This window comes from Vollenhovia emeryi, unplaced genomic scaffold (genome assembly GCF_000949405.1).
Source record: "Vollenhovia emeryi isolate VEMERY1.0 unplaced genomic scaffold, V.emery_V1.0 DF939123.1, whole genome shotgun sequence".
NCBI lineage: Eukaryota > Metazoa > Arthropoda > Insecta > Hymenoptera > Formicidae > Vollenhovia > Vollenhovia emeryi.
Window position 1 is genome coordinate 3,828,587 of NW_011967243.1, and position 13,789 is coordinate 3,842,375.

The window sequence follows — 13,789 nt, forward strand, 5'->3', positions numbered from 1 at the left end:
CAGAATTTGTGACCGCTTCCGGCGGATATCTACGGCGCGAGTGGGTATATCCCGGGTCCAACCCATTTTTTCGTTGAGTACTATTTATGTACACCATCTGGATGTAAATATTCATGCGGGAAACGCGCGCGCATATTTGCCGCGCGCCGCGTTTCTAGCGGGGCGGATCGAAATAAATGCCCGCGCGCCTCGCGGAAACTGAAATTTCAACCCGCGGAGATGCGCGCGACCCGCCTCTCTTCGATCCGAGCAGGACACTCGCCGGTGTTTTATTCTCGTCTTCGATACTTCGGTACGGCGGGAGAGCCGTGTTATCGTAACTCACATTTGTCTACTTTCGCGGTCGGGTTCGTCGATTTTTAACTCCGCGGCGAACGGTCTCCTAACGAAGTGCGGCAAAAACTAATGTGACAGAGAAATAGTTCCAGAAAGTTTTCGATTCGGTTATTCTCCGCGAAGAAATAATGTTAGATTAATCTGAGTATTTTGCCGAAGGAGGAGAAAATAATTTTGTAAAAAAAAACCTGAGAAACGAAAACCTGTGTACGCGTGGTTCATGATACGATAAAAATGATCGAGGTAATTTTTCCACTGTTTAATTGCGCTGTGACACGCCAATGCTCAAAGCTGTTGATTAATTATTTCGTAACTGCGTTTAATTCCACAGTGTTATAAAATCTGCTGTACTTAGCTACTTGAGTATATTTTGTAATATCCAAGTTTTATGGGTCCAATTGTCAATCACATTTTGCACAAATTAGCATCAGTATAACAGGAACATTAGATAAATATAAAAGAGAATTAAACTTTAAGATTATTCCCAGTATGCTCAATTTATACAACAAAAATAAACTTACAAATATATTTAACATGCACAGTACCAGCTAAAAAATATATCATCTTTAGGTTTTCTGTGCATAACTTCCGATGAAGTGCAACGAATGTGCTCAAAATTTTACAGTAGACACCTGATAACAGGTACATCTTGTATGTACACGAAGGGCGATGAAATTTGACAAAGTACATCGTGATTTTCGAATTTTTTTCATTCGAGTACTTAAAAATTATGCTCAAAAATCGAAAGGTGACATTATTATTGGCCGGTACCGCATTTATAAGTCCATGAAAAGAGATCACACGTAATGAGGAGTAAAAAAATTAAATTGAATTTCTGTTTATCGGATATTGGAAGGAAGAAAGAAGTTGATCGAATAACTGCGGAAGTGAAAGTCGCTCGTGAGTAAGAAAATACATGAATGTGATAGTTTTAGAAGTAATTTGCAGTATTCAGGTAAGCGTCGCCGATCATCGGCGACGCTGGACAGCGTCGATTCGGGAACGGAGAAGCCGACTCATTTTCCGGCCGGGATTTCGCGCAAAATACGCTCCGCGTAGCGCAAAACTATCGCACAAAGCCTATGCAAATGTACACACCTGCGCCGACTTCCGCGTTCTTGTGCACGGCGCCGCGGAGAAAGGCCGCTCTTTTGCCATTGTAATTCGGTAGCCTCCGGGCCCTCTTTCTCCACGGACCGGCCGCACTCCACTGACCACGCGGGAACGCGGTAAATAGATGGATACGGGCGGAACGGAACAATGGCGAGATGGATGACGTCGGATAGAATGATGCACCATCTAGGTTTTCGCGATCGGGTTCGCGTCTTACGCAGAGTGGATGCAAGAAAAAAAAAACTAGGACGGGCGAGCAAACGAGTTTTATTAAAGATCTTATCGCGCGTGAATAATGCTTAACTCCGCCAGCGTCTAGGTGGAGAATTCGATCGATCGATCTTTCCAATCAAACTTTCTCACATTAGATCGACGACTTTTTATCTCTAAATTTTTCAGGGTGGAAACGACGTCTCGACTTTCGCAACTATAAAACTGCCATAAATATAATAAACGCTCGTGGAAAAACCGGGTTTGCCGTAAAAGAACTTGTGATATTCTACATTGGGTATACTGTCTTACGTAAAATTTTACGGTCCACTAACTACGAGAAGTAAATATTTCAACGAAAGAAGCGGAAGATCTGTTACGAGGAGAAAAACTTGCATGGATGCGTAAGATGCAACGTCTCTTCCGGAGATCGTCATTCGAACAATGTCTTGTGGAACAGAAACTCGGCTACACTCGCTTAACCCTTTGAAGCATGGTGGTGACTCACGTTACCACCTCAACTTCTTTACTTTTTGGCCATTTAATGTCTAGTTAAGGCATTTAGGTCGGGTTTTTTTGCATTTTTGGCATCTTAGCGATAAAAGAACATAAAAAGTTGAGTAGTCTTTAACATTTATTGTTAAAATTTCATAAATAAACAAATATGGAAAAACAGCAATTTTTTCGGAAAAATTCATTATTGACCAAGTTTTTTTAAGATTACTTCTTGAAAACTTGCTCAGCTCTGGGCAGTGCCAAGACTGAGTAAGCTCTAAGAAATTATCAAATTTCAATTTTGCATCGGCCACTTCGCGCGCGCTATTTTTTATATTCTATAAGAATCTCCAACTGGAATTTAGATTCCATGGGTTCTAATATCTAATGTTTCTTAGCATAGTTGAATTACAGTTGAATAATGCAAAAACCCTTGTATACAAAGTTTCACAAAAAGTGGTTCGACAGAAAAATGTATGCCTCAAAGGGTTAAGAGATAGAAAGATGCAAGTGTAGTGACGTGTAGTTACATTATCGCATTTGCAACCGGCGATTCGTCGGTGAATTTTGCTGATGCACTTGCGGGGGAGCAAGTGGCAAGAATAATTAACGGCGCACTTTCGAGGTGCCGACACACGAGGTTACTCACGAGATAATGCGAGTTTTCCGTCGTCACGGGAGGCAACCGGGCGCATACCAAATATTTATACCGGCGATTACACGAGGAAGCCCAAGAGGATAAGAGCAACTTTGGTTCGAAGAAGACGGCGTGTGGCGGCTGCACCTCTCACGCCGGAAATAAATAAACCGACTTTCTTTCCCGCTGAGGATATCGCGGGCTGTTCGGTGGCTCCGGAGCTACGGATGTTGACGTTTCGTAGCTCGCGAGAAGCGCGGCAAGGAACCCTTGGGGCCATCGCCGGTACCTCTCGGAGGTTCTACTCCTCGCGTGCATCGCTCTGTTTTAATACGGCGAAGTAATGAGATTGTGTTGCGAGCAGAGCGGCTCGTCTGCTCCGTTGCCGTTACGGAGTGTCTCCTGTTAGAATGAGGATAACAGCGCGCAGTGTTATCTAACGGCGAGTCTTTGACCGCGCACGAGCTCGCGACGCGACCAACAGAGCAGAACAGAACGTCCTATCTGCAGGCCTGATCGAATCAGAGTGAACATCTTATAGTCGTGCGTCGTTTACGCGCAGCATATCTTTCTTACTATTTATCTACGACGAAGGCCGTAAAACGGACGATACATGTCACTAATTGTATATAAAATATAAGTTTGCATGTAAGATAAAAACACTCGCCGGTGTAGGTCGTTAAAATTGGATATCATTAAAATAAAACAATTAAATAGAAATTAATTCTTGAACACGTGCGATATTACTTAAAAATCGTCACACATCAAATATGCTGCGTTGAGTGTTTTATTATTCGTTTCATACTTGGAAATAAAAAAAAACAGGGGAGAAGATTGGTTTTACATATTTCTCTTGTTGCATGCATGTGATAAATTTTTCCTTTGCTGACGTGTTTGAGCAACAAATGAAAATATTAATTAGAATTCTGCTCATTTTATTTCGCTAACTTCGAGGACCTGGCGAACACCGTGAATATATCCCTCGCAGTACACCACCCCGGTGCGCAGCCGGTCTCTTTCTTTCGTCACTTCGCCCCACCCCCTACAGTTCCCACCGCTCTTTTTCACAATTCGCGATCTTTTGTCTCCCTTTCGTTGACTCTCCGGACTTTTTGCTCTTTGCCTTTCGTCTATAATTCCTACCGTTTTTAGTACTCCTCTCGCATTTTTACCTGGCGAATTTCAACGTCAATGGCTTTATTGTGAGCCGAATGAAAGGTGTGCTCGAAATAGTCATGCAATGACATCGCATAATGTCCGGATAATGAACGTTTGCACTGATGAAACGAGACTTTCGGCCCGTACGAAATAATTACGACTGCAGCTGCACAAACGGAAGCAGCTGTATAAGTACTGGTAAATGCTGCTCGGTGTAGTCCGTCTTCGTAAATTCGTACGACATTCGTACGGCAATTGGAAAAATTTTAGAATAGGATAAACACTTTTGTACCTCGCCAAAGGCGGTCTGCGAGAATATACCAGTATTTGGATTTTTTATTTATTTACAAGTGCTAATTTTGATTTGCCTATGCGGTTACTAAAAGCTTGGTTTCTTCTCATTTATTGTAATTGTTTGTTTAATTAAGTTATAATTACTCTGTTTTACGTTGTTTTTGCTCACGTTATGTTTGCGCGGACCTTAATTAACTCTTTTTTTTTAATACAAATATTACATATTTGGTTAACCTTTTATTTCACGTTTGTACATACATACCGTTCGCATCTCCTTTTTCTAACGCTCCGTGTATATTTTTTGAAAGCTAGTGAAATTTTTAACCGAAAGACATAGCTATCGTTTAAAGCAGATATTAAAATTAATAGGAATTCAAGTGATCGGGAGAGCAAATGTGGCGCGTGTAAAAGAGATCGTTTCCGATTATTTTGGATCTCGACAAAATTTGACGTTTGACCAAAGAAGAGCCTCCTTTTCCGAGCGGCACACTCGCCGCAGTCTCATGTTTTGTAAAATTTCGCCGCGCGTTAATATGAAAAGTTTAAGTAGCCGTAAATCACTGTTGCGCTGCGCGGAAGTTGAAGAAAAATTTCGCCGGCACCGCGAATGCACGATTCCGTCGTAAATTCAGGCGCGCGCGCGGTCTTGCGCGGCGGTAAGTGCGAAACAGCCTTGAAACGACACGGTGGCGCATTGTTCTCCCCCCGGGTAGCGTACGCCGAATTTCGAAACGAACCGACTGCGAAACTGTAGCGAAAGTCAGGCGGATTCGGCGAGCCCGGTCCGCGCTGCATCCGCTCGCACTCGGAATAATTCGACGACGCCCGCCGCCAGGATTGCACACAAATCTCGGCCGCTGAAAACGCTCGCGCTCACCCCAAGTTATTTATCGGAGAATCGTAGATTATCGCCTATGCGGGGACCATGGCCGGACCGGAGGAATTTGCCGTGTTATTATTGACTCGGGTTTATCGTTCGCGTTCATCGAGTATACGACCGGTTCGGTTCGGTCCGCCCCGGTTCGCGGTTTGGTGAGATAATCCGGAGCGCGGAGAGTCGTTGGCTAATTGAACGGCTTTTATATACGAGGAGAGGAGAAGCGTATCTACGTCAGAAACGGAAGAGAGACGAATGAGAGGCTGAAAGTTTTCTCTAGAGAGAGAGAAAAAATCGCCGCGCGGTACTCGAGTCTATCGAAGTTTGCCGTAGCTTTCTCTTTTTCGTCCTGCCGTTGAATTCTTTTCATTTAACACGGGGGTCTCGTCTGTGCCCCACGGTTACCGCGTAATGTCAATTTTATATCGGCAGCGGCGATAATTTTATCTCGGCGCGGCCTGTAATCAGTCGCTCGAAAAAAGATTTCATCTCGGAGCGCAATAAAATATTGTCGCTCGCACGCTTAACGCAGCGGCGGCGGTGAAATAATGCTGGTATTCACGAGGCGGCTAACGACGAGCATTTTTATGCCGCTCGGCAATGCGCTGATCGCGGCTGAGTTACCCACTTCCGTTATCGCGCAGTCGCTCTAATCTCTATTACCACTATCCTTATAACGAATCGCGTGTGTATGGCCGCGGCTTCCCATAACCCGTTACGTAACGCTCGTCATTCCGACGATACGGGAAATTATTCAGGGATATCAAGGCGCTCTACCGAGAGAACGCGGCGTCGCGCCGCTCCGCGACTTCTTCCGCAGCTCAAGATACGGAACGCAATTCCCTTCGTTTTGCATGACCCAATAAATCGCGATTTGCGCCGTGCACTTTATCCAATTTTCCCTAGACTCACGACGGTCCTTTCGTGCGGCGCACCTAAACCACCATCTCGCGAGCAATCCAAGTAGATAAACGATAAGAAATAGCCGCCTGCTTTTCATCATTCATCTTAGATTAACCATGTGAAACGATCGTTTAGATATTCTCAGTAAGAGTAATCGAAACTCGTTGCCCCGGTCTTGCATACGATCGTCTCCGCCCCGGTTTCATCGACGTCGCTTAACGTCAGGCTTAGTTCAATTCGTTCGTTGTCTCTTTCCAACTGTTGCTCCAGAATGAGACGAACGTGAATGAAACCAAGATTAAAGTTAAGCGACGTGATGGCGAAACCGAGCCCTATTTATATGGCATTGAAAATAATTAAGTTAAAGGTACTACGTTCGAAAATCCCGTTTGTGTGAACGTCCCGATTCACTTCTGAACAAATGTCACGTTTCGTAATCGTTCGCATCGAAACTGTCGGCAAGGCTGGTCGCTCATTCAGGCGTCGTATCCGACGAAATTACGAAGTTACGACTGTAACGGTTGAATTAAGAATTTCACGGAGATTACATCGTTGATACCGAAAGACACGCGGCATGAAATACTAGCCGCCTTCGGTTATGCGACCGCAAGAGTGGTCCCCTTCTCGGCCGAAAAGATTTCAGCGCGTCGAAACCGGTTTGAGTAAATACACATCACCGGGCATGATCTCTCCCTATAATTTACAACGAAATTATAAATTTGTCTAGGCATCGCCGCCTGTCCTCGCCGGACAATGGCTAAATATCATTGGGAGAGACAACAGAAGGCTGTTTCTCTCTTATACTTTGCTGCTATAGCAATCGATATTCCAAAATTATTGATGATAACAACATAGACAATTCATCGGCTTAATTCTCATCTCCATTTTACGAGTCATTGAAATAATCAACGTTTCTATAGCTACATTTCAGCTTTAATTTCAGAGCGATAACGTTAATTAGTGAGATATGGAATTGATATGTTTATTTAATATGCGGCGGAATATTTTTTCTCTCATTAGACAATTAGAGTTCAGCGCCCCGTGTTTCAAGCGCAGTGTTCCATTAATCGCACATTTGAAGGCCCCCTCCCCCCCCCTGCCGGCACGAAATTCGCGCAATGTGGTTACAAACGTGTGTATATGTTGCAATCACATGTACGATGTGCAATCAACCGGTTAACTCGCTACGAATTACGCACACTGACCGTCGTTAATAATGTCGCGTGCGAATCTTGGTGTTAAAGCGTCTAACGAGGCGGCTGTCGCAAATTAAATCAAATATAGTACACCTGGCGAAACGCAATGGCGTTAGAACGCGATGTCCTAATAGTTGCAAGCAATTTTAAATAACAGTTACTTTGCTAAATTTCAATTTGCTTTCATGAGTGTACCATTATCTCTCTCTCTCTCTCTCTCTCTCTCTCTCTGTTTTCTAAATTAGATATTAAATATGAAAGTTGAAATTATAAATTTTTCTGAAAAAGAGATAATCTAAAAAAGTAAAGTTTAATTATTCTATTGCCTGCAGAAACTTATGTGTTCGTTACTTTCAATTACCTATTTACGAATTTAAAATAATTCTTGACATTGAGCAATTGATCACAAATGAATAAAACAGTCTTAGAGATTAGAAGCAAAATGACAGAATGCTAAAATACTCAGAAGACACGAACGAACTTGCTAATTTTCGAATTAAGTTTTTGAATATAATCTTCGCAGCTTCTGGTTCTTCCGAATTGCAAAAAAGTCTATTTGATAAAACAACCACGTCAGAAAAAAAAGAAACGGCGAGGCAGAACGGGCCTCGGGAACGAACGAGCAACTGGTACGACGATTCGTCCTAATGCTGGCGCCAGCGGAAACTCGTTGCAGCGAGAGCCAAAAGTCGTCGGCGATACGACACATCCGCCAGCGACGAAGGACGCAGGCAGCATCGTGAAGAAACATCAGCGGGCGGAAGTGTCTCTCGCGTAGACGCTCGGTATCCGCACAATACGGCGCCATCGTCCCCAAACGACACGGCCAACCCCTGATCCTCCCTGCTCGCAAAACGATATTCCGCTTCTCCGTACCTACGTAACGTGCTACTGCTACAACTGCTGCGATAGTCAAACTCCCGCATCCTTCGGCAAGCATATAACATGTCTGCAGATATAGATACGTATGTACCTTGACCATGTACGTCTCAAGTTTAAACACGATCCCGGTGGATGATGTTATACGATTGGACAAATGTTATTCGATAAATAACATTACAATTGTATTTGACTGATAGACCTGAGATATTAATATTGCGAGTTCACGGGAATAAATAGAAAGAGAAATCTACGGGAACCCCGTGTATGCACCCACGGAAAAAAATGTCCGGATCCAGTGCTATTACACTTCAATGTGTCATAAAACAGGCTCGATACAGCGCCAATCGCATTTATTGTAGAGAAAGGAATATTTTAATCTTAAATGGAAAAATTCTAAAATGTAGAATAAAAAGATAGTACGGAGGGCAAATTTATTCTAAACGCAAGAATATATAAACTTACATTTATATAAGTTACTCTTGTCTCAATATAGTAAGTCAATCTATTTTAATTCGATACAGGAGAATAAGAATTATTGATTTTATTTTGATATTGTCTTCTTTTTATACTAAATGAAGCTGTGAGAAATATAAATGCGTCAAGAATAGTTTTCGTCTCGGCAACAGAAATCTTTTCTAACTTGAGTGTTTTGCCAATTTTCTAGCTTTTAATATTTTCAAAGAAAACCATATGTATACGATTTGCAAATAAGATTGTAAATAAATATTTATATTGCTAAAACCGATTTCTTTTTGTGCTCCCCAACTTCATTAGAGTAGTTTAAGTACCTCACTTTGCCCCGTGTCTCCCTATCTCTTTTGGCGCTTGATATAGATTAACAGAGAAGTCTCGGTGGTATCATATTTTCTCAAATTTAATAAAAGGTTTCATAAAAAAAAGAGCTCCGACTCCGAAAAGGGGTTAATCTGCGCGACGCGTCTTCCCTAAGCGGCCACTTTTCGCGCCCTGGTTTCTCGTCCATAATTTCGATCCTTTAATTAAACAGATTCGCGAAGCGTCACGACTCCCCGTCGCTAATGAACCGCGTGAAAATAAAGTCGGGATTAAGCGCGAACGACCACGTGAGGAAGGCCTCGTGAGAGTTGTAACGCGCGTGTGTACCTGCCACTTTCGCGCACCGCGTGCGTGCGCGCGGAAAGCATCGTACGCGCCGTGGGCCAAACCAGTCGAGTACCTTAATGAGGGAGAGATGCTCGTATTTATATATACGTGCGTGTGCATCTCGGCGCGGCATGGTGTGGTGATGATGGTGTGGTACGGGTACCACGCATACCGCGGGAACAGGTACGTGCCTACGCGTGGGCCCACGCGGCCGGGGCCGCGTCCGTGGAAGGTCAGCCTCGTCGCACTCTCTCGTATGGGCCTGAGCAGAATGGCCGTCTTATACTCTTAAATCGCAAGGCGGTTATTGTGCGTCACTTTACGGCAAAGATGTAAAACATAAAACATTGTCTCAAGAGTACAAGACAGCTATTCTGCTCAGGCCCCAACTTACTTGAGAACTTACCGCTTGGCGAGTCTTCTTGGGGATTTTGTCCTCGTCGTCGCGAGTTGAGAATTGGAAGCGGGATTCCTCTGTGCAAAGGACACGACACGCGTTGACGATTTTTCCAATCGTTTCTGAAACATAGATACATTAACAAATTAGAAGAATAAATCACATCAAGTAAAATCCCTATTCCGTTTGAATCTTTGCGATACGATTACGTAGATGTTAGAGGCGTCTTCGTCTCGGATGATTTTTTTTAATGTTTTCTCTCTACATTTTGTACGCATTTTTATTCGGTAAATTTGCCAATTTTCTTTCCCTTACAATATATAGAATAATTTTGCTTTCATGGAGAATTTGTTTAGTGGATAAATTATAATATATTGTTAATTCATCTAAACGTCGTAACATCGATTGAGATAGGGCAGAATGTTCGCGTACACTTCCGGTTATTTCTCTTCGATGCGCATGTCTCTCACGTGCAATAATGAATAACGAGTTACGAAATGCCAATTCACGCAGCAACGTCGAAAAAGAACGGACACCCAGTAATAAATCAACGTTGCGATAACACGTCGGATGCTTCTGTTTCTCGTCGCTGAATTAGCTAATCCCGAAGATTAAATTCTTTGCTGCATAAATCGGAAGTAAGCCGTGTGCTTAAACTATGTTTCTAATTAACGTTCGACTTGATAATTAATTTATTCCATCTCTTAAACTTCTGTTTTCAGACATAGTTTAAATCTTGATTAACCAACTATAAAACAGTGCATTATGATTCAAGATCAATTTACACGATCTTTACTAATGTGTGTGTGATCTTTCTGTAACTTATACAAAGCACTTTGCTTGTAAATTTGCGCGGTAGTTTTCAAGAAACCAATATTCTAGAATTTACGGCATTTAATCGATGCAGTTTGTACTTTCGGATATTACTCATTTAAACTTTCGGAAAGCTCATTAAATTCCGGCATCAATGGAAAACTGTCGAATATAGTTCAAACATCCTCTTCGGCCGTATATTATTTACGAATCAATAATGGCATTCTCGCACACGACCCCTGCCTTGTGCCGTCCCTGGTCGTTGTCCCTCGATCAAGATCCTGATCCATGCCGGCCAGTCTTGCCGCGCCAGCGCGATCGAGAGGATCGATGCTGCATAGCTGCAGCGCATCGGTGCTCCGATTCGAGAAATCGAACTCGCAGTGATTCTCAATAGAATTAATCGAGATCAATAATAAAGTGGCTTCGACAGTGATGCGTGTCTCCGTTTGTGTAATCGCTTGCCGGCTGTGTCACGTGGATCCGCTGGAATTTGCCGGAGGTTGACAGATTATAATAAATTCACCGTCGCGACGGTATTCGTTAATTTTCCCCCGAATGAATGAAATCCCTCGAGTAAACACCACGGCATTTTTCCGTTGTTCCATCGTACATCTCTACGCCACGAATTTATCGTTCGCTTACATTTTCATTCGCGCGTGGCGAATTATTCGTGTGTATTTTTGGGAGCATCGACGAAAGTAAATAGAGCTTTCTCGTCTGCGTCATTAATTCGAGATTAAATTAATGAGCGCCGATTAAGGGCTTCCTTCTTCTCACGAGATCACGGCTCACATTGCTTGGAACGACGGCTTATTACGCTCGATTTAGATTCCAATTGACCGCGTAACTCGCACGTATCTGTACGATACTCTGTTAAGTGTATCGCTCGAATTCTTTCGACTTATCTCCGTGGAGTAAACAGCCCGAAGTCAAACGAAGTAAAATCCGCTGATTACACGGGCTGATTCACGCAGCCAGTGCCTGACAAAAGTGACTCACGTTATCTCGTTCCTTAACATTTTTCCGTTCGCCTACGAAATTTCTTCGTAAACGTCAATCAAGCAATTGTTTCATTTATATACCACATCGGAATTTATCAAAGCAGGCATCACCCGGCTCCTTCCTCTTCTTCTTCCTCGCGTATCAGGCTTGAAGCCCGTTCTATCCCGTTCTCGTACTTTGAACATTTGGGTTTACTTCATCTTCGGTAGGCTGCTAACCTGCCGAAGGAAACTGGAGGGCTATATCCCTAAAAGGGTACGTGTGGCAAGATACTCTCGGTGGTTGCCACTTCCCTTCGGGAGATTCTGAAAGAAACCAGCGGTGTCCGTGGATTTTAACTCGGATCTTTTCGTTCATTTGTTTGCTAAGCAGCGCGCATTTCTCTGCGCCACACTCGCCACCGACACTCCGGAATGGTTGAAAGGCCGAGGGGAAGTTTCGAGACTTCCTACGATAACCCTTAATCCTTAAATTTTCTTCGATTAATCTCGTGCAATGGCGAGGGGAAGGGACGTTGCACGCGTGGCGCTTTTTATTCGTCGCCCGTTAATATGTTAATTCAATTTATCTCGCGGTATGCAACGCGCCCATTCGTCTCTGTCTATCGCTCGATGTTTACATCCGTGTTCATTTCCCTCAACATTCCCTCGCACTTCCGCCGCGCGTTACTTTTTCCGCGGCTTTTCCCGCTCGCGAAATTGCATCCTCGCATACATCAGCGCGGCTGTCACGCCTTTCCGACACCGCGGCTCCTTTTTCTTCAGAACGATAATTATTATCCCTTAGATCTCGGGGCCCCGAAATTGCGTCGGCGGTTAGCTCTGAAAGTTTAAACACTTGGAATCTCACGAGCTACCTCACGCGAATTTACACAACGGACGTGTGCGATACGATGTTGTTACGATCCGTTTGTACGATTCAATTCTCGTCAAGACGGGAATTGAATCGCCAGAGCACTCCTGCATTATCCTTGCGTATCATAATTCATGACAGATTCGCGGGATATTTAAGTAGACAAGTTCGAGCTCGCTGCTTGTTTCTTAAGGATACTCTCCTCGAGCTGTCGTAATCCCTGTGTTATTAACGTAAGTCGAAATTCCTCGCAAATTACGCCGAACTTGCCGTCTCGAAGTTTAACTAAACGTGTCAACTTGCTTGCCCGGGAACTAATAATAACATTAGTTACGCGCGCTCCCGCGTGTCTAAAGTGATAAGATTATAAGCAATTATCGGAATAACGGAAGTTGAAACAAAATTGAAATCCACCCGTAAGTTTCCACGGCCTAGAGATCTACGTTTGACACAACGATCACTCGTGATTTATTATATAATCCAGCGGTGGGTTGTACGGTCTTGAAGTTGCAGAAAGGCGTCGAGATCGCGTTCTAAAGTAATAAAATTATATGCAATTAAGGGAAGTTGTCACAAAATTGAAATCCACCCGTAAGTTTCCACGGCCTAGAGATCCACGTTTGACACAACGATCACTCGTGATTTATAATCCGGCGGTGCGGTGTACGTACCGAAGTTGCACAAAGGTATCGAGATCGCGTTCTCTTCGTGCTGATACTAGTGCATAATTTTACGTGATAGTGGTGGTACGCGAGGTAGTGCTCCCCAGCTTTCAAGTGCTACACAAGAGGCTGCAATTACCTTCTCGCGATACGCGACGTCGCTGCCAGTCCGCCTCGCGCGGATCGCGGATGAAAGGATGCGATTAACGCGGCGATTTGCCGTTACGGGACTGTGAAATTCGCGGAACGACGTAGCCTGGTCGCGGCAATTCCGCGATGTACTTCTTACGCGATATCGGAACGGCGGAAAAATAGAGAGAGAGAGAGAGGCTATCGATCGTACGCCGCGTTCGTGAAATCGGCCACGGGACTATCCACCGGCTGGTGTCACGAAGCAATCAGTGTACCGCGAAGTGTACCATCCCTCCAAATTGCCGGTGCTCTCTCCTTCTCTCTACGCGATAACGGCAACTCGGCTTCCCTCGCGATACGCCAGTCGGCAAAAAAAAAAACCACGACGGAAACGTACAATTATGCCCGCGGTCTAATTGGAAGCAATGCCATTGGTGCGCGATTGGAGAAAGTTTACAAGTTTTAGAGGGAACGTTACCGCAATAAACTTTATTGCGTACTCGCCGAGTGCATCCCCGGACATTTTCTTCTACTCGCGGAACGATCTCGCTCTTGAAATTGCCCAACGGACGGCGCTCATTTCAGGCCTCAATTATGATCGGCGTGGCAGTCTGAGCCGCGGCAGCGCCGTCGAAAAGGACTCTTCGCACCTGGGATATATTTCGCGCGTGGACTTTTAAAGGCCAGCACCTTACCGCAAAGTCA